This window comes from Anomalospiza imberbis, chromosome 4 (assembly GCF_031753505.1).
Source record: "Anomalospiza imberbis isolate Cuckoo-Finch-1a 21T00152 chromosome 4, ASM3175350v1, whole genome shotgun sequence".
In the NCBI taxonomy this organism is placed as follows: domain Eukaryota; kingdom Metazoa; phylum Chordata; class Aves; order Passeriformes; family Viduidae; genus Anomalospiza; species Anomalospiza imberbis.
Genome location: NC_089684.1, coordinates 39,463,662 through 39,487,944, shown reverse-complemented (window position 1 = coordinate 39,487,944; position 24,283 = coordinate 39,463,662). Strand labels below are relative to the sequence as shown.

Genomic DNA, 24,283 nt, shown 5'->3' with positions numbered 1-24,283 from the left:
AGGAGGGGACGCTCCCATCCCACCTCCGCCCCTCACGGCCCGGGAGAGGGGGGGCGTGAGGGGGCGGTGCGCTTCCACAGGAGCGCTACAAATGTCCCTCAGCCGCCCGCTGCTGCCGCCGGCTTGAGGTAAATGCTATTCCCGCCAAGCCGGGCGTGAGGGGAGCCCTCAGGAGGTGCCCGTCAAGCCGGCGCCGAGTCCTGAGGGAGCCCAGACCCGTGAGGCGGGGGTCTGCCAGCAGCAAGGTAATTCTGGCCAAAACAGCCCAAAAGCGGCCAACAGCCCGGCCAAACCTGCACAAAGCTCGGCAGGTACTTAGAGAAATATCCAGCCCCACACTGGAAACAGCTGAAGCTGAAATTTGCAGGTAAAAAAGAGGCGCTTTTGACTGACTTACCAAGCGAGCCGAGGTTCCCAAAGTATTCCAGATGTCTCTGCCTTAGGCTTGACTATTATATTTCTGTGTGGTGCCAAGCTGAAAAACAGTGGGAGGATGCTGGGACGTCCATGGCATGTAATCAGAGCAAATTATGCTCTATAGAGCCCAGTCATAAAGACTCCTGCTGTACAGAGACCTATTACTTCTTCCATTATTAGGAGATTTTTTTTTTTTGGTGCATTATTTCACAGGGAAAATTATTTTGTCATGTGAAAGCAACACCTTTAAATTCAAGGCAGAGCCTGTATGCTTTTGTATGCAGAACATAGAGAACGGTAGGTATATATAGATTACATGTGTTAATTTATATATAATAGTATCGGTATAAATTTCCATGAAACTACATTCCAAATCTGCATTCAGGTGCTGCTGAAATGGAAATTTATTTAAGCTTTCCAATTACTTCAGAGAAAGTGGACTTTCAATCCACATATCACCACTAAGATGAAATTCTCATTTGTGAGCATCATCAAGTAGTCTTAGTATAAAATACTTCTTAGCTCACACTGTTTTCAGTACCATCCCTGGTTTTGCCTTTGTTGTTTTCTGTATGTACAAAGTTTGTCACCATGAAGCACAGGAAAAGCCAGCCAAGAGTTTCACAGAGATAATTTTCTCAGCTATGGCTTTGAAGGAAGAAGAGGGCTTTGTTTTCATCAGTTTAATTAACTTGAATCTTGAACTGTTTAGGGAAGCATTTTTTTAAGTCTTTCATCACATCCAAAAGCCCTTTGACCTTCATTGGAACTATGTGCAGCACAGAGCAAATTTTGCTCTCTAAGAAACTAATATATTGTGTAGCTACTGTAACTCTGAAGTGCTTGGGGTTATTAATTTCAGACAGTCTAGGTGTCTAACTTAATTATACATCTGTATCAGTGTTATACATTTTAAAGCACAGCCATGCAGCAATCTGCCTGCATCAAACCTTGTCTTCTTGCAGGGATCCTTTGACTCAAAAAATGGTACTGCCCATATTGTGTTCTTTTTATAAAGAAAATTCCTCTGTTATTACAGGGGGGCTACAGGAATGGACTTTCAATTGCCTTGAGTATTTCCCTTGAGAACAAAACATAAAAGTACAGCTGACAGTCAATGAGAAATGCTTTTACTTCACAAATGTATGCTCAGAGCAAGGTTTTCACATATCAAGGTATGTTTGTTTTTTTGGGTTGGTCTTTTTTGGCTTTTCAGAAATAGATATAAAATAGTTTTCATATTAGTTCTTAGTTTTAAGGAAGTATTATTCTTGCTTTCTTCATTGCACCTCCCATCACTAATTTGAATTGTGTTCTGTGGGCTGTGTTTTTTCATAATTTGAGTATTGAGTAATAAGAGATTGATTTGCTGTTCCTATAGTGAAAGGTAGTGTCCACTCTTTTGTTATCCAGGTCACTGATAATACCTTGGATGTCATCCTTGGAAGGATGACTTGGAAGTCATCCTTGCAGAAGCCTTCATGATACATCTCTCCATTTCAAGGGGTAAGATGATAACTCCTCGAGTGATCTTAGTACTGAAGGACAAGGGTAATGTAAAAAGAACTTACCAAATCCTTTTTTCTTTCTCCCCATACTGTTACAGAGCCACCAAGATGAAATACACAGTTCCTAACATGCGTTTAGATTAAGTGGAATAGTCCCCTTTGTTTCTTTCCATGAGATCCAACTTAAAAGCAGCCAGCATGGCAACAAAATAATCCATTGCAAATCTCAAATGTACTTTGTATAGTTATAGTGCTAGAAATAAGGCATATTTCTAATTGGAATGTGTAGGGTAATTACCTTGTTCACAGTGAAATGGTTTATAGGAAATTGACCACAGTTTGAAGTGTCAGGCTGTTACCATTGGAACAGGGATGGGAGAATGCTTGTATGATTAAACTTCAGTCATCACTGCCTTGCCTGACGGTAAGAATTTAATAATCATTGCTGTGCATTGGTGGTATAGTTGAGGTTCTGATGTGCCAGATTCAGACAAATAAAATATATGAAGCTGCACTTCTGAAACAGCAAAAACAAGTGAGAAATCTAGGAGCACTGAAATTGTACCTACAAAATCCTGGTCAGGGCTGAATGTCCCAGAAAACTGATTTCTGTTCATGGCTCATGTTTTTGAAAACATTTATTATTTCATTAGTGTCAGTGTTCTACATACTTATTCTTTAAAATATATAATGTTATCACAGTATCAAATAGATGTCAACATAGCCAAGTTGAAGAAAGTGAGGGAGAAAAAATTAATAAATTTGAAATACCAGGCAGAGTAAGGCAGGCAAGCTTGTGCTGGCTGTGGATTCAGCTGGGTAAAGACTGCAGTCAAAGGCTGCCAATCCAGTACATTTTGTGAATGCTGACTTGAATTTACAGGGTTTTGAAGTGATGTCATTTTAATCTAGAAAAATGCTTCCTGGAAGTTGCTTATACAGGAGTGAAATAATGAAATGAATCCTACCCTGAGGACAGAGCAGGAGCAGAAAAGCCCCAGAGAGTTACAGCTAACAGGGAAATATAACAGGTGTGGTATTTTATTACCAAAGGTGCTAGATTATTCATCATTTTCTTTTAGAACACGGGTTTAATGCCATAACTATTTCATGTTTGATTTGGAATTGCAGTCAAACTACAATCCCTCATTCTTTTCACCAGACTGACTTGATCAAGCCAGGGTGGAATTGGAGTGGGACAGGGCTTTTTTTATATGGATGAATTACTGTCTGGGAGAATTTTTGTGTCCTCCTCAAAAATATGAGATATATACAATTCAGATTTCAAAATTTCCCTTGGCAGTGTTCTTCAGCTGGAAGGGAATGATCAAGAAATAGCTTTTCTAAATAGAAACAAAGTATCTCCTATGAACACACAGCAATACATTTCCTTGAAATATTGTCAGAAACATGAGTTCTGTATTTCTCTTTCCCATTCTTTTTCAGCTTCTTTAAAATGAATGAATGACGTTAAAATCTGAAATATGAAAACAGATAGCACAGCTAGAATTTATTATAATAAAAGAGCAGGAAATATATTCAGGTTCTTAGACTAAACTACCATAGCAATGAGACCTTGCAGGTCTATGAGCCACCTAAATGAGCAGACATGCACTTAAGTAAGATTGGGAAAAGTGACGGGGAAAAAGATCATTTAGGGAATTATGCCCTGGGGTTATCCCTTACCAGAACTCCTCTGTCAGGTACATTGACACTGTTAACTTGAAAATAAATCTAACCTGTTTGTTGAAAATTGTGTTGTAGATGCTAGGACCTCCTTGTTGAAACCAAGTGATTTAGAATTAAGAACCAGCAACATGCAAGAAACTTCTAATAGCAATTTCCCTTGTGGAATAACTTGTATGATACATGTCAAATTATTATTTTTCTATTTTATTAAAAATAAAAAAGGAAGAGTAACTTCCCTCAAGAGACAAAACTGGTTTTTATTTGCTTGAAGTGACAGGTGAAGAAAAGCAAAAAGACAATCATGGTAATGCTAGAAATAGAATCCAGGTTGTGCAGTACATTGAACTCTTCTCTAATGTGTGTGTACTACTTTTACAAAAATTGGGAAGTTGGTGGGAATAGCAACAGTGTAATGAAAGCAAAATTGGCCTTCTTTGCCTCATACAGGGAATTTGCCTACTTGCCAAGAACCCAGTGTTTTCAAGGACATTTAGCTCCTACATCAAGGACTTCTATGAAAGTCTAAACAGGTTAAATCAGCATGAAGGAAAAAGAAGGAGTGATGTGATGTCACTGATCTGTAAGCAGATCTCAGCCTCAGAACTAATATTATGGTTTAAGGCTTTTTACATGAGATGAAAAGACACATTCCTGAGACTTGAGCCTGTAATTTCAGGCACCCTGTGCAGCCATTCAGGCCCATGTGAAGTGAGTGGGTATGAAATGCTGTCAAATCACCTACTGCAAACCAGGCCCTCAGAGCTGTGCATTGCAATGGTATTATGTGGTCTACTTTATAATAATAGAAGGCTACTGAAGTGTCAGTGGTACCATGATATAGACACTGGCTACATTTTCAAAGAGAAAATGGACAAATGCTCTTTCTTTTTTTTTGGCATTAAGTGGCAACTATATGTACATTTACATATTTGCACCTATTAGTTCCTTTTTAACTAAGGTAAGCCAGGATGTCTTTAGACAAATCCAATCCATTTTTGAACAAATCCACAGGATCCTGAGCTTGTGCCAATTAAGTTTTATTCTTCTTTTTTCAGTCCTACTAGTAGAAATTAGAAGTTAGCAGATTTGCCACTTGGAAAGGAACTGCAGAATCAATTTCCCTTATCTCTGCATTGCCCTGGGGACTGTATGTAGCTTATAACCTCCATAAAGTTTACTTTCTTAAGATTCGCTTATAGTTTATTTATAAAGGTTGGATTTTTTTCCCTCAGTTGGTTTCCCTGTCCCTATGTCAACCAATACTCCTTGAAAATATAAGCATGAACCTTAGCCTACAGCTGAGTGCTAGGAACTATATGATAAGTAGATATATTGTCACAAGTCAACATCTTTAACAAATCATTTTTCTTTTTGACAGTGATGCAAATATGGGTGGGTGAGTGCAATGTGCCCTCCTGTCTCCTTGCCGGTTGATAGCAGAAGTTACTGCATGGATATCTCCAGTGTTTCAACTAAAGAGGCTGAGGGTTGCAGTGGATGTGTGGAGTGCAGAGTAGCTCTTATTTTAGCAAGTTATCAATGATTTCCATCCTGTGCAAGTAATTAAGTATGAGTATTTTTGGACATGGTTTGATCTTTCTCTGACTGGGGGATTTGAGTCGCTGTGGGGATCAGAGCAGGGGAAGCAGAGCATAAAAACAATAGCAAGACTCAAAAAGGTCAAGTGCTGAATGAAAACAGTACACAGTGATTTTTAACCCAGAAACAAGTGGCTTTTTCATGCTGTTTTGTGTTGTAATGTGTTTTTATCTGTAGACACATTCTCACTTTCTGACTCCTTAGCAGAAAGAACTTTAAACATTGGCTCACTGGTATGAAAGATGAATCTGAGTGAGAAGCGTGGTTCCCTGAGGAGGAGAAAACCTTTCATCCAGGTTTGCACCGTTCTAAGCTCCCTTGTCCAGGGTGTCTGGGAGTTTTGACTGAAAGATTGCCTCATTCTGTCATAGTTCAGAGCCTACTTTTCTTAAATCTCATCATTGGATAAATACTATCTGGTCCTAACTACTTGCCGTACCTCAGAGCATTAAGCTTCTCTGGTTGGAAGAGGAGTAAATACCACAGTGCTCAGCGTTGATTGAAAATGTAATCTCTTTCCATGGGCTGCTGTGGAATAGGTGATAACACTCCAGCAGAGATGCTCTCTGTTTGAGTGACAGCGACTCAGGGGGTCATCCCAAAACCCTGCTTTCTTTCCTGTGTCAGAGGGATGGACAGCTACGAGGGGGAGGAGATCGAAGGATCCTGCTAAGCACTGTAGCTATGCTGTGAGTGGGAGCACATCCTCCTGTGCAGTTCCAGAGTCATTTGGGGCCAAGAGAAAAAAGCCTCATTATCTGGTACAGCAAAAATCATGTTTCCAGCTCTATGAAATAATACCTACCCTTGAAATGCTGTTCAGTGCCGAGTGAGGGGCTGAGCACTCTGAGATTCATCATTCCCAGGGGAGCAGAAGAAGATATTGGCAACTGGTGGGTTAGTCTTAAGCCTCCTGGTAATAAACTTCTTAGAAAGAGGCCACATCTCACCTCTGAACTAAGAAGCAGAGACATTCATTAGGAATTAATCAGAATTTATATCAGAGGCATGGTGAAGCCTGAAGTCTGATTAAAGCAGCCACGGGTGCCAACAACCTGCTTTTCCATAGCATAGAACATGTTTAACTCATGGCAAGTTGAGGTGTTCTATAAGGTTGGGGATCCCATATACTGTGTTATGAAATGAAAACAAAAATCCTATATATACTTCTGTTGCAGTTGTCCTGCCTTGTATGTAAGAAAAGCCACTGTTCATAGAAAGGAGTGAGGCAATGCCAACCTTTCTAGCAATTGAGAGGTGCTCAATAACAAAAAGAAGAAAACCCCACGCAAACAGGATATTTGGAAAAAGACTATTCCTGTTATACTGTTGGTAACGATTTTCGAAGCAACTGACAGAAAAGATGAGAAAGTGTGGGAAAAGGGAGATATGACATTATTATTAATTATTCCCTGCAGGCAATTTAGAATATATTGAAGATACAAAATCTTTTGCCATGAAAATTAGAATAACTCTTCTGTTGTCAATAACAGGTAATGTCCCATTTAATTAATATCTGTTTTGGGAAGGAAGAGGTTTGTAGAGGAAAAAGAACCTCAGCACTTCTGTCTTTCACTGGTTCCTGTGGTACCCCAGCATGTGTGACCAGGTGCTGACAAAGAAGTATGGACATCACATTTCCCACTTCACTTTCCATATTAAGGAAAGCAAAAAAAACCCTTTAGGGATCTTGTGTTGTTTTTTGTTGTTGGTTTGTTTTTTTTTTTTTTTTTTGGTGAGTTCAGGTCAATTCCATCAATCTCATTACAATCACATTCAGTGAAGTTTGAGATTCATATTTGGCTTTCAGTAGAAACAGTAACCCATGAAAAGATGGGAGAAATTTTTCTAGGGTTTCAGAGCAGAGCCAAGTCCAACTGGACTGGTACCTCAGACAAATTAAAGAGAAAAGGTAAAAACTCAGGAAACCCTCACATGTATTAATTTTTAAAACATCCATGTCCTGGTTTTTAGGAGTAAACTGCAACTACAGCTCCCATTAAAACTCAGAGGATGAGCGCTAAGGTGCTTATTCAGCAGAAGAGCTTCAGTAGAAGGCCAAGTATTTTGTGATAACATGACAGACAGACACAAGGAAATGTCTTTCATGCAGAAAGCATTTATATGCCTATAATAGAGGTATTTCCATCTCCCTCAGTATTTTTCATTATATTACCACAGCTGCTGTGTGGAAACTGCCTGCAACAATGAGGGCTTTGTCTAGAAATCCCACCCCCTCAGCTCCCAGGTTCAGCTAACAGGGCTTTCTTACCAATAAAGAGCTCAAAGGAAATTCATCTGAATAACCAGAGGTAGAGTAAGCCCTGAAAAATTGAAATCCTAAACATCAAAATTAGTCCATAAGGGAAAAGTGATACAAACGGTTTCCTTATCAGATGGAACAGCTGTTGACAAAAATATGTGCCTGGCAAGTCAGAGATTTTGAAAACTGAGAACCTGCACATTGTGGACTTTGATGTGGGCATTGAATTCATTTGAAGAGATACAAAGGTTATTCAAGGGCTTGTTAAAATCAGATTAGTAAATATACATTAAGTATTCATCCTGTGTGTAAATGCAGTATGTTGAAAGACTTATAGAAGCATTTAAAAAATTTGCATTATGGCCAAAATTGGGTTTTCAAATTAATAAAATCCCTTTTACACATGTAATCAACAAAAAAATAACTAACCTGCAGTATTGCATTAAAAAAAGAAAATGTCAAGAGCCTCACACATTTAAACTTTCTAACATTTACATTTGCATTATTAAAAGGGGAGTGTGAAAATTATTGTGAACATGAGCAAAGTTCTAATAAAGGCCAAGAATGATACACTGACTTGTCCCCAGACCAGTGAGATACATAGGAAATTATTGAAATATTTTGAGGAGGATGCAAGAGCTTGTTTCAGCCATCTTCAGGGGTGACATCACCACAGAAAGGAGGAGATACTGAGAGGGAAGGATGCATGAGTATATCAGCATTTTTGCCCTTTTCTCACTGTGACATTCTCACAAGTAACACAACACAGCTCATTAGATCCTGAAAGGACTGCTAGGCACTGTCCTGAGCAGTGTCTCCCTGCAGCCCTATTAGATTAGATATGCTAAGCCAATTAAATAATCAGAATCCTGTTTTGTGGAAACCACAAATAAAATCCAGATACAAGGCACAAGGATGCCCTTGACTTGCAGGAACTGAAAGATCCTTGTCACATATTGAGTTGTTAAACCTGATTGTACATCCCATGAAGAAAAATGAGCAGGAAATTTTGTGTTCCAAGACACACAAAGCTTGCTTTTTCCCATGGAAGTTCCCTGCTTATATTCCTTTACTTTGCCCATCTTTCCTCTTTTCCCTCTGCTGCCATCCCCACGCAATGCAGCAATAATTATCACTAGTTCTTACTGAGGCATCTGGACCCAGTTCAGCAGCAACAGAATATGATTCAAATGAAGGAAATTCTATGGAGTGCTCCTGCAGGCTCTGATCAGTGCATCCTGTTTGTAGCTGTTTAATAGAAATATCCTCTAAAGTCTATTTAAAATCAGAAATGATTTTTTAATAGTGGCACAAAATTGTGGAGATTTGTGAACACTATTGATTTATTCAGCTGCTGAATTGAAATAGAAATGGGAGAGGTAATGAGAATGAATGTGAGCAGCATTGTGCATAAAAACAATTGACAGTTCAAGAGAAACAGACCCAACCAGAGCATAAACACAACCTTAAATGTTATTAAAATATTAAACCAGTACATTGGGTCATTTATGCCATTTGATTACTTTAACATTTGCAACCACATGGGACAAGGACTCGACATGAAGGATGGAGTGGCTTTTGCACAATGGACTATCCAAATTGAAAAATTGGCCAAGTGCATGACGGACAATTTGCCTTCCTTTGAAGCATCTTGCATTTGCCAGGCAGAGGGGACAGTATTGGACTTGATGGATCATGGGCTTAATGGAGCATGGCAGATCCTCTGTTTCTATTAAAACTGACTGGCAGAGGGCATTGTTCCAGACACAAATTTGGGATTGAAAGTAAATGTATATATTCTTCTGAGCCTTGACTATATAAAAAATTTACAAACTGCATGATTTTTATTAAAACTCATTATTTTATGTAGCTTGATTTTTTTGGTGCATCACTCTGATTTACAGATTTATTTATGAGACACATGATTTAATATTACTAATTATATTGCTGTATTTTAATAATGTAAGATGTTAAAATTTGTGTGGCTGGGACGTGTGGTAGTCTTGTGACAGAAGTATTTCTAGGTAAAATGAAGGGAATAGTCTTGGGAAACCAAAGATACAATTCAGTGATGGCTGTCTTTATAACCTTTCAGCCAGTGTAAAGCAACAAACCTACCTAGCCCACAGCCATAAAACCTCTTATCAGAATTAAGAAATAAAAAAATCCCATTTAAACCTTTTTACAGGCAAAGGCAGGGCTGGAATGGATAAGTATCTCAGAATGACATAATCTTCCATTGTGTCCTCTTTGTGGCAGGTCCACACCCTTAGAAAAAGGGCAAGGCAGGGCATCTGCTGCCTGGGCACCCATTAGTGCTACAAAATGCTCTCCCTAAATCTAAAGGGATTTGTCTTGAAAGTAATTAGGTGTTTTACCTGCTTCTGTCTTGTCCTTTGTTAGAAAGCTACTCTAGAATCTTTCATCTTTGTCCAAGTAAATAATTTTCCATGGCTGAACACCATTGTTGTCTAGTTTGTGCATGCCATTTTTTCAAGCTAGATAACTATTGCAGAATTAAAGGCAAAGAGCCTTTAAAAGCCATCTTCCTCTAATTTACATCATAATTATTAAATTGCTTTAGAGCTTAGGTGAACACCCTGCAGTGAGCCATAGCAGGAGCAGAGAAGACTATCTCACTGTATAACTTCTAAATTAAGTAATGAATTAAGAGCCTTCCTACCTCCCTTATGTATCAGTGGAGAAAAGGAGCAGCTCTTCCAAACAGTCACTCTAAATGTCTGCATTAGAGAATGTAACAAGGGAATCTGACTGGTTTTCGAGTTTAGCCACCTACATTTGGTCCCTGAGGTCAGGTGATACATTATGGTCAGAAAGGGGAAGCTCTGAAAGTGATTGATTTACCAGCTTTATCTAAGTTTTCCTGTATTATCACAGGCACATTAGAGGCATGGTAAGACCTTTGAGACAGCAGCTCTACCAGAATCCACTGCTGGAAGTGGGGGTTTAAATGCCAAAAGGGTAACTGCAAAATTTCCTCTGATTCCTATCAGACTTGGACACTTCCTCGGGGAAAACACAGGTAGAGGACATCAGGGAGAAGGTGAAAAGGTCCCAAGTACAAAAGCCACCTTGGATTTCTATTCAAAGCTTTCAGTGTTCAACTTCCTCCTTCCTGATAATTCCAACTCATCCAGGGAGCTTCACTTGTCAGAGTGACGTGAACATGACAAGTGGGCACTGCTAAGCAGGGCCTGTGGGCAAAGTGCAGAAAGGAGACCTGAGTCCACCTGAATTTTGTGCTTCTTAAAAGTGTTTTCATTTTAGACCTTTCAGCATTGTGCAAGCACTCTCCTGGGAATGCTTGTGTTGCCATATGAACAGATGTTTAATGCTTACAGAGTGCTTAATTTTTTTTTCAAAGAGCTTAAAGAACATAAATAATTGCTGTGGTGTACCCACTACTCAAACTGTTAAGTTCATAACAAGATTAGGGCCAGATGATCTGCCTGTATCTTAGAAAAGGTTTGAAAGTGCTTGCAAAAGCAGTCATAGCTGGCAGCTGTAAAGAGATGATGATAATTTCTTCCCTTTACAGCAGCCAGAGAAGACACTGAAAAGGCATAAGCTGTCACAAATAACCACTTCCCTGTCACAGGACAGGCAGGATTTTGTGAGACCTAGAAAATGATGAGCCAAGTAGTAGTTTTTCACACTAATGACAGCTTGGGCACAAATTAAAGTCATCTCTGAGAACCTTGAAAGTCGAGGTAGCAAAGAAGATAGTGGATTATAAACCAAGACAGTTACATGAAGAGGTTTCTTCTCAAGTTTCCAGGGTTGATGATTCCTGCTGCTTTCTGAATGTGTTTCTTTGGAGCATGGAAGTAAACAGGTACGTCCCTTGATGCTGCAGATGCCGGCAAATGCCTCCTGGCTTCCAAAACACAGTAAAACCTAAGTTTTACTACATCTTTCAGTTTGAAGGGATTTATGAGAAGCTTGCCCTCATCTGTGCAGCTCTGTGCAGCCAGGGAATATGAGGTCTCAAAGGCTTTCCTTTTTATTAGAACAAACCCATTAGTTTTATAAGCCTTTAAGTAAAGCATTGGCAAAAAGCAAAAAATAGTAGCTGATATAAAAGATGCATACCTCTTTATCTGTGCATGAGAAATTAAATAATTGTCATTAATTTTCAGGGATAAAAAAGGACTTTGACATACATCTAAAATCAGGCCAGGCTGGGGATAAGGCAAATAACACATTCTGTGCGAGAGCTCTCTTAACCAACCAAAATGTTCATTTCTCATTCACAAAGTCCCACTCAGGCAAGTATATTTGGGTCATTGCCCAGCTCCTTTGCTCTGAATTTGGATTGGCCATCTTGCTGCTGTATTAGCAGTCACTGTGCTCTACTCCAGAGAATGCTTCTGGGAATACATTTTGTGTTGTGATTGCAGTAACAGTAAATACAACTGGTCTTTCAGATTATGAAATACTGAATATGTACAGATCACTCCACTTAGTCTGACTGCTTTTTGAGTGCATTTCCACTCCTGCCTTTTGAGACAGCAAGGTCAATAGGTCGGCCAAATGTGATGCAAGTTTCTTACTCAGGTTGTGGAAAAAGTGTATTCATATACACCCATTACTAGTGTACAAAGCAACTTATAAATTATGCATCAAGCTTTCTTACCTACAAAACCATTAAGGTAAATAATATAATATGGCAGGGGTTGATTAGGTGCTACCATGTTTAAATGAAAGTCTGCCTTGCTGCAATAGAGGTCTATGAAACCACAGATATGTAGGACCTTGTATAACCCCAGCCATAAACTCTGTTCTCTGGGATCAAGTGTAGTAACTCACACCGATATTTGTACAGCCTGTTTTTATGCATGCCCAGCAATGCAGATTCCACAAATTCTGTAAATTACCTCCATGTTGCTTCCACAAATTCTGTAAATTACCTCCGTGTTGCTAAAATATAGTTGGAAAGTTAGATTTTTTAAAATTATTTTTCCCTTGCTATGAAAAAGTAGATTTAATTTACAAAATGACAACTCTGTAATTTGTTCTCGTGATGCACTCAGGGGCCTGAAAATGCTAAGTAAGGTCTTGCTAACTTATTTCCCTACTCTTCCTCTTATTATTTTAATTTTTATTTTCATTGTGCAATGTGTAGATTAAAAATGGATTTTTTGACTGAAACCATTCTAACCTAATTTGACCTATTCTGAGTGCAACCATGGCACCTTATTATCACAATCTTTTGAAATCATAAGCTTCAAGGACAGTTTCCCTACTGAGACCTCACAATGGGAGCGCTTTATCCACTTATTTCCATAGACTGGTATATAAATAATTATTTTCACATTGGATGGACTACTATGTATCTATTTTCCAGATAGAGTGGTACAGCTTCAACATGTAGAAAAAGGTATTTTGCAGACAATCATGGAATAGTTTGGTTTGGAAGGGACCTTAAAATCACCTCGTTCCAACCCCCAGCCGTGGGCAGGAACAGCTTCTGGTAGACCAGGTTGCTCCAAGCCCTGTCCAACCTGGCCTTGAACACTTCCAGGGATAGGACATCCATTTATAAGCCTCCTTTTTTATTCCTCATTTCCCCCTTGGCTGCAACTCATAAGTCAGGGAAGTATCAGGCTGCTTCAGTATCTTTAGACAAATAAAACAAAGAGGTTGTGCTTGTTCTTAAGAATAATAAAACAATTTTTGTAGCCATTAATAATAAGCAAATAATGTTGAATTGACAAAAATAGAAGAACTAGCCTACTCAAGCATTATTTTCAAGGAATCATAGTTCTAGCAGCATGGTATTGGACTGCTTTGCTTTTGTATATGGATTTATCAACATTTCTGGAAGTAATATCACTGTTTTAGCAAGAAAAATACTGTCTATTTTCACTGGAAGGCATGCAACATTTTTTCACTAAAGCAAGGACCACATCACCAGGCATGGAGTTGAATGTCCAAACTAAATTAATAGGATAACTTCACCAGCTGATAAAGCCTGCAAGTCCTCATCTCCTGACCACCCAGATGAGGGAGATGCAAAATACGCGGCCAGACAGAATGTGTGCCCAGCCTTTATAAGAACACATGAAAGAAATTTTTATGAAAACAGCATTTCTGCAGAACCTGGTGTGGAAGAGGAGCCTGCCTGCTGCTCCTTCTCTACCTGCCCCTGAAAGGGTGGGCTGGGCCTATTTCCACAACTATCAGTCAGCAGTTTCAGAATTAGGGCATCCTCTCCTCCCTTTTTGTGAGAAAAGGTGCTTGCTGGGGAGTTGCAGTTTTGCCTTATTCTTTCCGCCTGTTCTGCTACAAGTCTTGGTGACAGGCTGGAATAATGTCAGCTGTCCTGATAATAAGAAATGCTGATTTCCTCGCCACTATGAAGTAAAACAATAAGTTGCTTTATGATAATATTTGGCTCAAACCACACTTAGACAATGCTCTGAATTCCCCCCTGAGAGGCTAAACTCAACTCTGTGGGTTATTTATAGATCCTCTGCTGGCTGGTGATAATGATCCTCCTCAGGCTTAAGTCACAGGCAGAATAATTCCCTGAATTGGAGACCTTTTATTAATTATTCCCATAATTTTGTTTTGTGGGAGGAGAGCTACATCCTACCTGTGTGCTTGGATGCTATTAACAAAACACCTCAAAGAGCATATTGTACTGTTCCAAAGGAGCCTTACCTCAGAGAAGAGGGACCTGCAGTACCTTAGCTCAGCTTCCCAAGAAACTGCACAAACTTTATCTTGAGGAGGGCAAAATTCTCAGGCTTTATCCTGAGAATGTGCTTACTCCAAACCACCATGGCTGAGGCATCCTTCAACTGCCCACAGCAGCAAGAGCCAAGAGCAGTCGTCCCAAACCACAGAGCCGAGCAGCTGTGTTGTCCAAGGTATTCAACCCTGTAGATGCTAAAATAATTTTTCCTTTTTTTTTTCTTTAATTTTTAATTAATTTGGAATGTAGTAAGCCCTAATCAGATAACAGGAATGATCGCTCATTATTCAGAAAGAAACAGGCAGAGAACAAATGCTCCCTCTTCTTTAATGTACCTTTGGGAATAAATAAGCCGGAAAATTGGAAAATTGAAATTGGAGCAGAGAGTCTTAGAGCTTCTGTAAAGGAGGAATAATGTAGCCTTTGTACACAGTTCTTTTGACCTCCTTCACTCAAGCTGCTTCCATGATGTCCTCACTAATGGTGCAGGTCCTGCAGAGGTACTTGGGAGCAGAAGGTGTTAATAAAACAACCCTCTGCTTTTATTCATTCCCCATGTATAAGTTTGTGGGGGGGAATAATATTCTTTATGCTGGTGTATGGAAAAAGAATGCATTCTTTGGGGTTTGTCATCATGGTTAGCAAGGTGTTATTTTCATGTGAATCTCACTCTGGCAAACAGGTCTTTTCCAAAGTGAAAAAATTCTTTTAATCACAATTTTATTTCCTTCACAAGATTTTACCCAGTTTTCAGCATATGTATGTGATGAAAAAGAAAACACATTCCATGGAAATCTTGAAAAAGATGGGACCACATGAAAAGTCATTGGCATTACAGATTTCTTACCAGCAATTCCACTGAAGAATGCAATGAGAAAGCAAATGGCAGATTATTTCCTCTCACTTTTCATGCTTCCAGAAGAGTTACAGGTGAGAAGTAATATCATAATGAAGTCAGTAAAGACAAGTTTTACACTGCTCCAAAAATTAAGAAGGGTCAAAACTTTGTTAGAGGGTCAGGTCCTACACTTATGGAAAAATAATTGTATAATCAGACAGTTCACTGGTGACACAATGGAGCATTGCTTGCACCACCAATAGCTGCTAGAATGTAGCTCCATTCTGGAAAATGTTTTAAATTAATTTCTAATAGACCATGCCTGCTGTACAAGAACAGGCAACAAGTTCTCATGAGATTACTTCAGAGAAACATCTTACTGAGGGACCTGAGGAGAAATCTTGTTGGGAAAACTCTTTAAAATTGCTTTTAAAATTATAATGTTGTACTACCAGATAAAAAGACAAAGTTAAAAGTGCTGCAGATTTGCTGATAGGAAGAGTACTTACTGAAATTTCTTTGTAGTCTCCCATAATAGTTGAAAATATGCATATTTCAAATGTTGAGGAACTGGTCTCTGTTAATCTGCTTCAGTATTTCAAGCTATGGGAACCCAGAAGGAATAAATTGCCCAAATCAGGGTTATGTGTAATATGTGGATTAATTCTCAGAAAAAGAAATGCAGACACTGCAATGTTAGGCACTGCCCAGTGAACAGGAGGAATATTCAGAATAATTCAACAAGGAATACCTGATAATGTTTGAGTAGGTGATCTTTCACAGGCATTTTGTATAAACCACACAGTTTTACAGCACTGCACAGACATGTGCAGCAGTTTAACCAGATGCTTATGCTTAGAAATGAATATTATAAAAGATAATTTTAAAATCATCTTTTTAACCAAATTTGCCGTATCCGTGTTAGCTTCCTGAAGTTCCACGGGTAATTATGGAAAGGAGCCCCATAACCAGCCACCCCATTTGATTTCAAAGAACTAAGCTAGTAGCAATAAAGCGAACACAAAATATATTATTTAGTCACAGTTTTGCAAAGCATCTGCAAAGTAAGTAAATAAACAAAATCCCAGAGATTTTTTCAAAAAATCTTCAAATGAGCCTACAAAACAGCACTTACCACAGAACTTCATTAAAGAGAATTAATGACATAATCTCTCTGTGTGTTTACTTCTTCAGAACAATTATTTGAGGCAGGAAATCTTTAGATAAAAACCTTTAATGATGCTAAGTCTCCTATCTAACCTCCTTCCCGAAAACATTACAGTTAATGATGACAAATTCTTTCCTTTTGTATCATAATAAAATTCAGTCTTTGCATGTTGTTCAATAAGAACAAAAGACAATTTACCCTTCTTCTTTCTGAGTATAGATTGACAGTGGTAATTAGCTTATGAGAAGCCTTAAAGGGTGGAAAAAATGTTTTTCTTCTTTTGTCAGTTTAGTTTTTATTTCTTCTGAACTTGCAAACAGATCAATTTAATGAAAGACCAGCAAATTCAGGAGTTCTGGTGTACAGTGAAGGAAGGACTCTGCATTTGCTTTTCTCTTTCATAGGCTGCAAAGAGAACGAGATGAACATACAAGATGCGGTCAGATGAGGTGAGAAAGATAAAAGTATAGCTACAGATGGAAAAAAAAACCTACCTGGTGGTGTGTATTATTCTGCCAGAGTCAGGAGCTGCGAGAAGAATTTACAAAGCAGGAAACTGGAAGGGAAAGCAAATACTGCCAGCCTGGAGTGTGGTATGTAGGTACTGTGGTGGGAAAGCTCATTTCCAGATAGTCCTATCTGAGGGCCACATGCTGCTTGGGAGCACAAAAGTGCCAGCAGACTTGCTTCCCTACTGATACTGCCAAATATATGGGGAGTTTATCACAAGTTTTCAGTTACTATGCAAAAAATGAACTTGGGCCAGTTCTGTTTGCATCTAATGAGAAAAGAGTCCGTTTTGCAAAACAGAGCCAGGGAATATGCACAGAGGACTGCAGGGCTGTTCTTCAGTTTAATTATGATTTTGCATCTGAGTCTAAAGTAAGTCCTGTCAGTGGTGCTAGTGGCAATGAGTCCTCTACTACTCAGAGGATTTGCAGAAACCTTTTGCCCTTTAAAGAACCCACTGTTAGGGACATTCATGTAAAAAAGGTTCTGGAGCACTTTGGTGACATCGGGTACTCCTGAGAAGGTGATACCTGGATTTAAATCCCAAGAGCAATTTTAGCATTTCCCATACTAAGTCTGTGTTCTGACAATCATTGCTGGGAAGGTGGTGGCAGCTTTAGACACACAGAGCTGCCTGTTACTGCCGTGCCAGAACTCACCCCAGCAGTTCAGCCAGGGGAATGAATCACTGGAGTGCTCCTCATCAACACCGCTGCAGCAATCAGCCCATTCTAATCTGTGCCGCTGCTGTGGCTGCCTGAAGTAACTTGGCTGATTTAAAACTGGAATGGCTGAGGAGAACTCATGTAATCTGTTCCCTGGCTGAGCTGTGGGGATGGAACTGCCCTCTAGCAGCTGCTGTTGACAAATAGGAGAGATATCCTTTCTGCATAGATCATCTGAAGGACACCTAATGCTGCTGCCAGTGCTACCTTTGTCAGGCTGAAATCAATACCAGTTGCTTTAGAAGCTCCTTATCAGGCTGGGTAAAGCCAGAGACTCTACAGAAGCAGCATCTTAAAAGCTTGAAAAGCATAAAAGCATAAAGCTGATGCTTGAGGCAATGTAGGTCCAACAATACCAGAATTTTTTAATGAAAGCTTCTACTGAAACAGTAAATGAAATTGTCTGAGCAATTGTCCCTTAACATTGCACATGCAAAGGAAATGTGTTTAATTCAATGTGGCATGTCTTTGTCTTTTACAGGAGGACCTGAGTAACAGTAAGGCATTGATAAAGTTCAGTTGGGAACTTTAGGAAGTTCTTAGCTGAACAGAAGGTTCTGGTAGGCACTTTGTTACTGGAGCTGGGCCAGGGGAGCTGAGGAAGGACTCCCACAGCTCAGAGAATTTGATGCTTTCTGATATTTTCTTGTAAGTCCAGCAGGGAATGTAAAACAATACATGGTAATCTTTTGAAGTGCGTGCTGGAGTTTCCACTTTTTGAATTTAAAATACACAGCACTGCAGTTCAGGCAAGAAAAACAAAACAGCACACACAAGAGTGGACTCCCTTGCCTGAGTCTAAAATGTAAACAGAGCACACACCCTCAAACAAATAACCACCATAAACCCCAACCCCAATCAGCAGCCCTTCTGAGTATACTGAATTCTGCTGTTACCTACAGGTGTAATCAGCTTTTATTATCCCCTTCTCTCACTAAAGGTAAAATCATGTTCAATTTCAACTTTCAGGTCACTGTCTTTTCCTGGCTGAAAGAAAACACCTTTCCCAGAGAGAAACACCCAAGGAACTCAATATTGCTGTAAAACACAAGAGCTCTGTTTTAAAGTGTTTTTCCATCTTTGTGGTTGCTGTGGCTGGGCTGAGGCAGAGGTGACCATCAGAGGTGACTGAGGAAGTAGGAAAGAAGCTCAATGCTCATTTTCTCAAGGTGATTATGTCTGAACTATGAGATCAAGGGCTGTGCTGTGTGTGCTCATGCCTCATCCCAGCTGTGTATCAGACACAGTTTTGCTGGGAGAGAAACTGGGGTATTTTCAGCCCAACACTCCTGATACCCTCAGCTGGGACTGGTAGATTAGAGTTGTAAGTTTTCAGCACATGCCCCTGCTAGGCAGAGCAAGCATCACCTCTAAGTCCCTGTCAGACCCACAGTGAGACCTGTGTGTCCTGGGAGCTGGAAAATTGCTAATACCACCAAAAGGCCATGTCAGGGTCCCAGTCTGGGGTTGTTTGTTCAGAAGACAGATCAACAACACAGCTGGAAAGCATCCAAGTACAGTTTCCAAGCCCTTTCTGAACTCCCTGCCCTCATCATAACTCCTCTACTCTCTTGCTTCTGCAGAAGTTGTATCCACCTTGGCAAGGGGAGCAGGAGCTGCCAAGTCACCCTGTCAGAAGCTCACTGCTTTGCTGGTGTGCAGTTTCTCCTTGTCTCTGCTCTCCCTGTCTCTTTCCAATTTGTCAGCACCAACCTCCTCCATCCCTTTGCATAAGATACATCCAGGGCTTTGGAGCTGGGGAGGGGCATGTGGGAGATGCAGCAGCAAGCTTCCCAAAGAGGGAAACACGTAGAAAATTGAGAGCAAATAGTAAAAAAATAAATGAGTATTCAGGAGGATTTTGTGTTTGCAGATAGTTACACTACATCCATCACTTATGTCATCATCATCAGAGCCCTGTGACACAGCCTGTCCTCACTGGTTTTAATGGGCTTCAGATTAGATCTGAAATCAATACAAAGTATTAAAAGAGCTGATTAAGGAACAACTTCAGGAGTTTGGCTGGTCAAAAGCCATTTTGGTGCTTGAATGATTCCCCCTGCTCAGCAGTCAGCTGCATCACTCTTGGGCCCTTTGCTTTCAGAGGGGTGGCAGAGGGGTGTCTGTGGGTGACAGTGACAAAGAGAAATACACCTAGGGGACACCATTTGATCCAGGGCTGCTCCCTGCCAGGAAGGGCTGACTCTGGACTGACGAAGATGCTTGTTCTTGGATTGAAATACTAAGCTAGCATCTACCTTGCACTAGGCCAAAAGAGAGTAGGCTTGCTTTTTTGTGGGAGTGCTGGTGCTAAAGCCAGCAGTTTTCCATTTTGCTAAGTCTGCAAAAGCAATGACTAATATGGTCAAAGTCAAAGGAATACTGCCAGTTTAGCAGAAGCCCCGTTTCTAAAGATTTTGAAGTCTCTCTTGTAAAATCTGGTAGGAGCAGAGTTTCTTATATTGCACAGTTAATACTGAAAACACTTTCCATAGTAAGTTTGATTTTTGGTTTCCTCCCCTACCTCTTGCAAATATAAATTGAATAAAATTAAAAGTGTAAACTCCATAAACACATTTCAAAATCTATCAACAAACCCTTTCCTGTGCACATGTGGAGCCAGGGAAGTGGGATAACTGCAGGCTGAAAGGGAAACTGTGCAGCTCCATCTGCCAGAAGATAATGCTTCCCTATCTCCCCGTTCTGGCCACTGCCATAGGAAGCATCCAGGATTCCAGATAACAGCTTTTGAGGCAGCACAGAAATGGTGAGCACTATTCTCTTTTCAACAACAAACTTCCAGTAACTTTGACCTGTGGCTCAAGGGCACCTGCTGTTGTTGTCTGTTTTCAAGGATGGCTCAGGTAGATGGAGAGGACACACTGTGCAAACAGAAAATGTTGAGTTGTCATTTGCCAGCTATCCATGAGATGGAAAAAATGGAAGAGCTGATTTTATTTGAAGGCTAAAACCACCTCAACTCTTGCAGGTGGCAAACGGCAGAATAGTCAGAATATAATCAGGGAAGCTGCTTAGTTTAATGAATGCAAATGTGATAAATTGCTTGTTTATAAATGACTTACTCCTTGTAAATATAATTAGTGAAGTATTTATTAGTTAATATTGCCAAAATCATATGTCTCCAAGCTTGTGAGCTGTGTATTAGCAATGCTAAGTGTTACCATCAGCCAGTTTTCATCATCATAGTTTATTACCAGTAACATTATATTTATTTGCACTGCTTTGTGCACTACCCAAGTGGGATCTGCAGTGATTACTCTGTGAAAGTGTCAGCAACAATTCCTCTGAGTCTCTGGGGAATATTAATGGCATGCACCCTGCCTCCATGGATGCGATGGTCACAACTTCCAGTGATTTCACTGAGAACAGGAGCAAGCCTCATGTTCTGCTCTGCTGTCTCCTGGCATGATCCCACTCTCCAAGCTGAGGGCTTGGGAGCTCCCCGTGGGCCAGAGCTCCATGGTCAACTAACACTTCATTAATTTATTCCCTGGATACAGTATGTCTTGAAGCCTTTCCTCTTCTATTTCTACTGCTGCTTGTTATTTTAGTGACATTTTTAAAGTCACCTTGCTCACGCTCAAGTGTTGTGAGCCTGGAAGGTAAGATGCAGGATCTTTGCAATTTGACACTGTAGCATTTGGAAGTGGAGGTATCCATGGTGAATTAAGACACTGTCCTTACAGGTTTTATTTTTCCCATTAACCCTGGAAAACACAGGAGACCTGGAAAATATATGTCAAGAAGTCACTTTATCCATTCACTGGAGCAGGCACTGCTCTAGCTGAGTGTGGTCACCTCTGTGCCTCAAAGCTGCCAAGCAGCTATCCACAAAAGATTGGGAAAAGATGACATTAGAGGTGTATAAAGTGCCAGAGGATCTCCTAGGCAACTTCCAAAGCCCTTGGTCGCTTAGGGCACAAGGATTTCAAGCACTGAACACAGGTAAGTTGCATTGCACAGTAATTTACAATAATAAACCATCACTGTTTCCCGTGTTTAATGGCTCTCCATGAGCACAATTTTGACACCCTTCAGTCTGGTTTTTGTGCCACAATTATTACCTTCACATCTCTTCTTTCACCCCTAAATCGTTTTCCTAAAATCTGCACTTAAGCATCATTATTCCCTCAGTGGCACAATTATATCACCCCTTAAAATCCCTGTTATATTTGTGCATGAAGAATTCACTGTTGGATTCCTCCACCCTTTTCACTTTTAAACCAATAAATGAACAAGTAATGAAAGGAATAAACTCCCACAAAGTCTCAGTATGGTCCTGCCACACAGCAGTCATTGAGACACCAAGTGAAAAGTAGCTTCTCCAACAAAAACGCTGGAGGAGGTTTAAAAGAAATGTAGGTGGATATTTGCTATTAAAAAAGGCTTATTGTACAGAGCTGGTATTAAACATGGGGTGATACCCCTGTGTCTGTCTTTGTACACCCAAATTTCAAGTCTCTGGGAATTTCTAAAGTGCAAAGAACATGGAGTATAAGCCAGAATTATTTGTAAACATGGGGTAGCTGAGATTTATATAACAGGCTACTGCAGATTTATGAATCCAGGAAAGGAAATAATTACAAAGGAAATTAAAGTTAAAAATAGTCATGAACCACCAAAAAGAATGTGCTTGCACCTCTTTCTCTGGCAACAGAGTGTAACACCCACTTGCTGTGTGGCAGTTCATTCTTCTAGATAATTAGTAGTGCCAGGAATGGGGTCTCCAGTTTAAAAAAGAAACTTTACTTGGTAAATACTTCTCATTATATGTTCAAAATGGGTTTTAGATTGCCTAGACAAAAGGCTTATACTATATGCCTATACATCTAGCACAAAAAGTCTAATAATAGTGTGTTTCAGTATAATGCACTTCTTTTGAGAGCCGGAATAACTAAAAATAAGAGAAATTTTAAAGCCTAAAGCTAACCTACCATCTGACGCCATTTATTACCAGCAGAACAGCATAAAACACAGTGTGTGAAATGTAAGATATGAACACTGGAGGAATGGACACAGCTGCTTCCAGTTACCCTGCAGATAACTATTTATAGGGCTGGAGGCACAATAAAATCCAGTATAAATCAAGAATGCAACTGCCCAGAAACAAGATGAGGAGAAAGAACTCTACACCGCTGGATATTGCTGTCACTTGTGGTGCCTATGGTGGCACTGGGCCATGTCAGGGAGCTGGGAGAATGTCCACCAGGATCTTTAGGGACATCCAAATACTGCCCTGAAGCCAGGCACAGGTGTTTAGTGGGTTCAGTGAACTGATCATACCAAAACATAACAGCAACCATTTTCTTAAGGGTAAGGAAGTTATAATCCATACCAAGAAGTCCATACTGAAAAAAGGAAGCAGTAGCACAATTAAACTTCATGCCAATCCAGCAAGTGATGTGGGGTAGAAAGGTGGGATTTTAAAATACTAAAAGAAGGATTTGGTGCAAAAATGTGTGCAATGTTGCAGGTGCAACACAAGGACACTCAAGTGTGTTTTAGGGACTGCCAAGATACAGCAATGAGATCTCACGGAATCCCTACCTGTTTGCTTGTTTTCATCAGTCATTTTCTGAAATTAAAAGTACCAGTTTTTCACAGAAATAGGATGTTTAGTGTTGTCTGAAAACACGTTTGATACATGAATTTTAGTAAGTTTTTGGTTTCTACAAGTGATACCCAGGACTTGCTGAAATTACTGTTAATTTTGTGTGTTTTATGCCTCTTTCCTCACAGGATAATCTGTGTCCAATAGGTCTGAATGACAGGCACAAGAACAGTCCTTAGAATCTGGCTAAATAACACTCTTATCTAAAATGCAGATTTTATTATCAGTGTTGGTTTGCAGTCACACTCATTAATTACACCAGAAGGAAAGAGTTTATGAAAGTGATAGTTTGAATAACCTAATAAAACTGAACATGTTTGTTAGTATTCTCATAGTCTGCTCTGACTGCTGATCAAAGTGAAAATTATATAGCTTAGTTTAGAGGAATATGACAGCACATCCTTTATGTAAGGTAAGTTATATTTTTCTTTGCATTTTGTTCAGGGATTGAATGAAGAATATCTTGATCTTTCTACAATTTTCTTATATTCACATAAGATCTGGGTGCACAGATCCAGACACCAGTAAATTATTCATGGAGCAAGGATGATTTCCTCAGTTAAGAAAACCGTCTGAGAATCAGTTTTTGGGTGCACCACAGAATGGGGAAGTCCTTTGGAAGACAGGCAATGTTCAGTGAAACTCCTTGAATAAATATGCTTTGGAAGACACTGAGTACTGAAAGGTCAAGTATGGAATAAATTAATTCTGTAATTGATAACAAGTGACTTCCAGCTCTGGCAAATGATGTACTTAAAACAAATTATTAATATTTGTTTGTTTTCTGAACTAAGTGTCTGTGATTTTATCCTCAGATGAAAAGAATCAAGGAATTTAAGATTTTGCCCTGAAGTTAAAGGATGTGGGTGTTTTGACCCAGCAGCTTCTGGTTTGTTGAAGTGAGTTTGCACAGTGTTGTGAATAGTTTTGCATAAGGAATATTTATATTTCTTTATCTCTAAGCTCAGTGTTTGTTTGTTTTTAATGTGATCTAGAATGAACTCTTATAGTAAATGCTGATGTTATTTAGAGGAAGCATAAATCAGCCATTGATATCCTCACAGCTCCAGCAACTTCAAACCCCTCACTAAAGCAGAACTGAAGACAGAATAAAGTCTCATAATATATAGAGTGGTAGTAATGTGTTTTTCTCTTTCCTATATATTTGCAATTGTTGTCTCAGCTGGGAGGAAGAGGGAAATATTTGGAATTC

General features: G+C 39.7%; 2 long non-coding RNA genes across 7 annotated transcripts; one reads left to right on the top strand and one right to left on the bottom strand.

Annotated features, from left to right (window-relative positions):
• The first annotated feature begins 121 nt into the window (after window positions 1-121).
• LOC137472641 (uncharacterized) lies at window positions 122-24,179 on the top strand. Of its 6 annotated transcripts, XR_010998329.1 has the most exons (6): window positions 1,937-5,509; window positions 6,632-6,836; window positions 7,188-11,332; window positions 14,945-15,127; window positions 16,608-21,404; window positions 23,515-24,179. It is a non-coding gene; the product is annotated as an uncharacterized lncRNA (long non-coding RNA). The 6 variants fall into 6 exon arrangements; XR_010998330.1 differs by lacking the exons at window positions 1,937-5,509; window positions 6,632-6,836; window positions 7,188-11,332 and adding exons at window positions 122-245; window positions 1,831-1,923; XR_010998332.1 differs by lacking the exons at window positions 1,937-5,509; window positions 6,632-6,836; window positions 7,188-11,332 and adding an exon at window positions 11,347-14,372.
• Window positions 16,142-16,817, bottom strand: LOC137472644 (uncharacterized). The gene is made up of 2 exons (XR_010998335.1): window positions 16,698-16,817; window positions 16,142-16,608 (listed from the first exon to the last, which is right to left on the bottom strand). It is a non-coding gene; the product is annotated as an uncharacterized lncRNA (long non-coding RNA).
• Window positions 24,180-24,283: the final 104 nt, after the last annotated feature.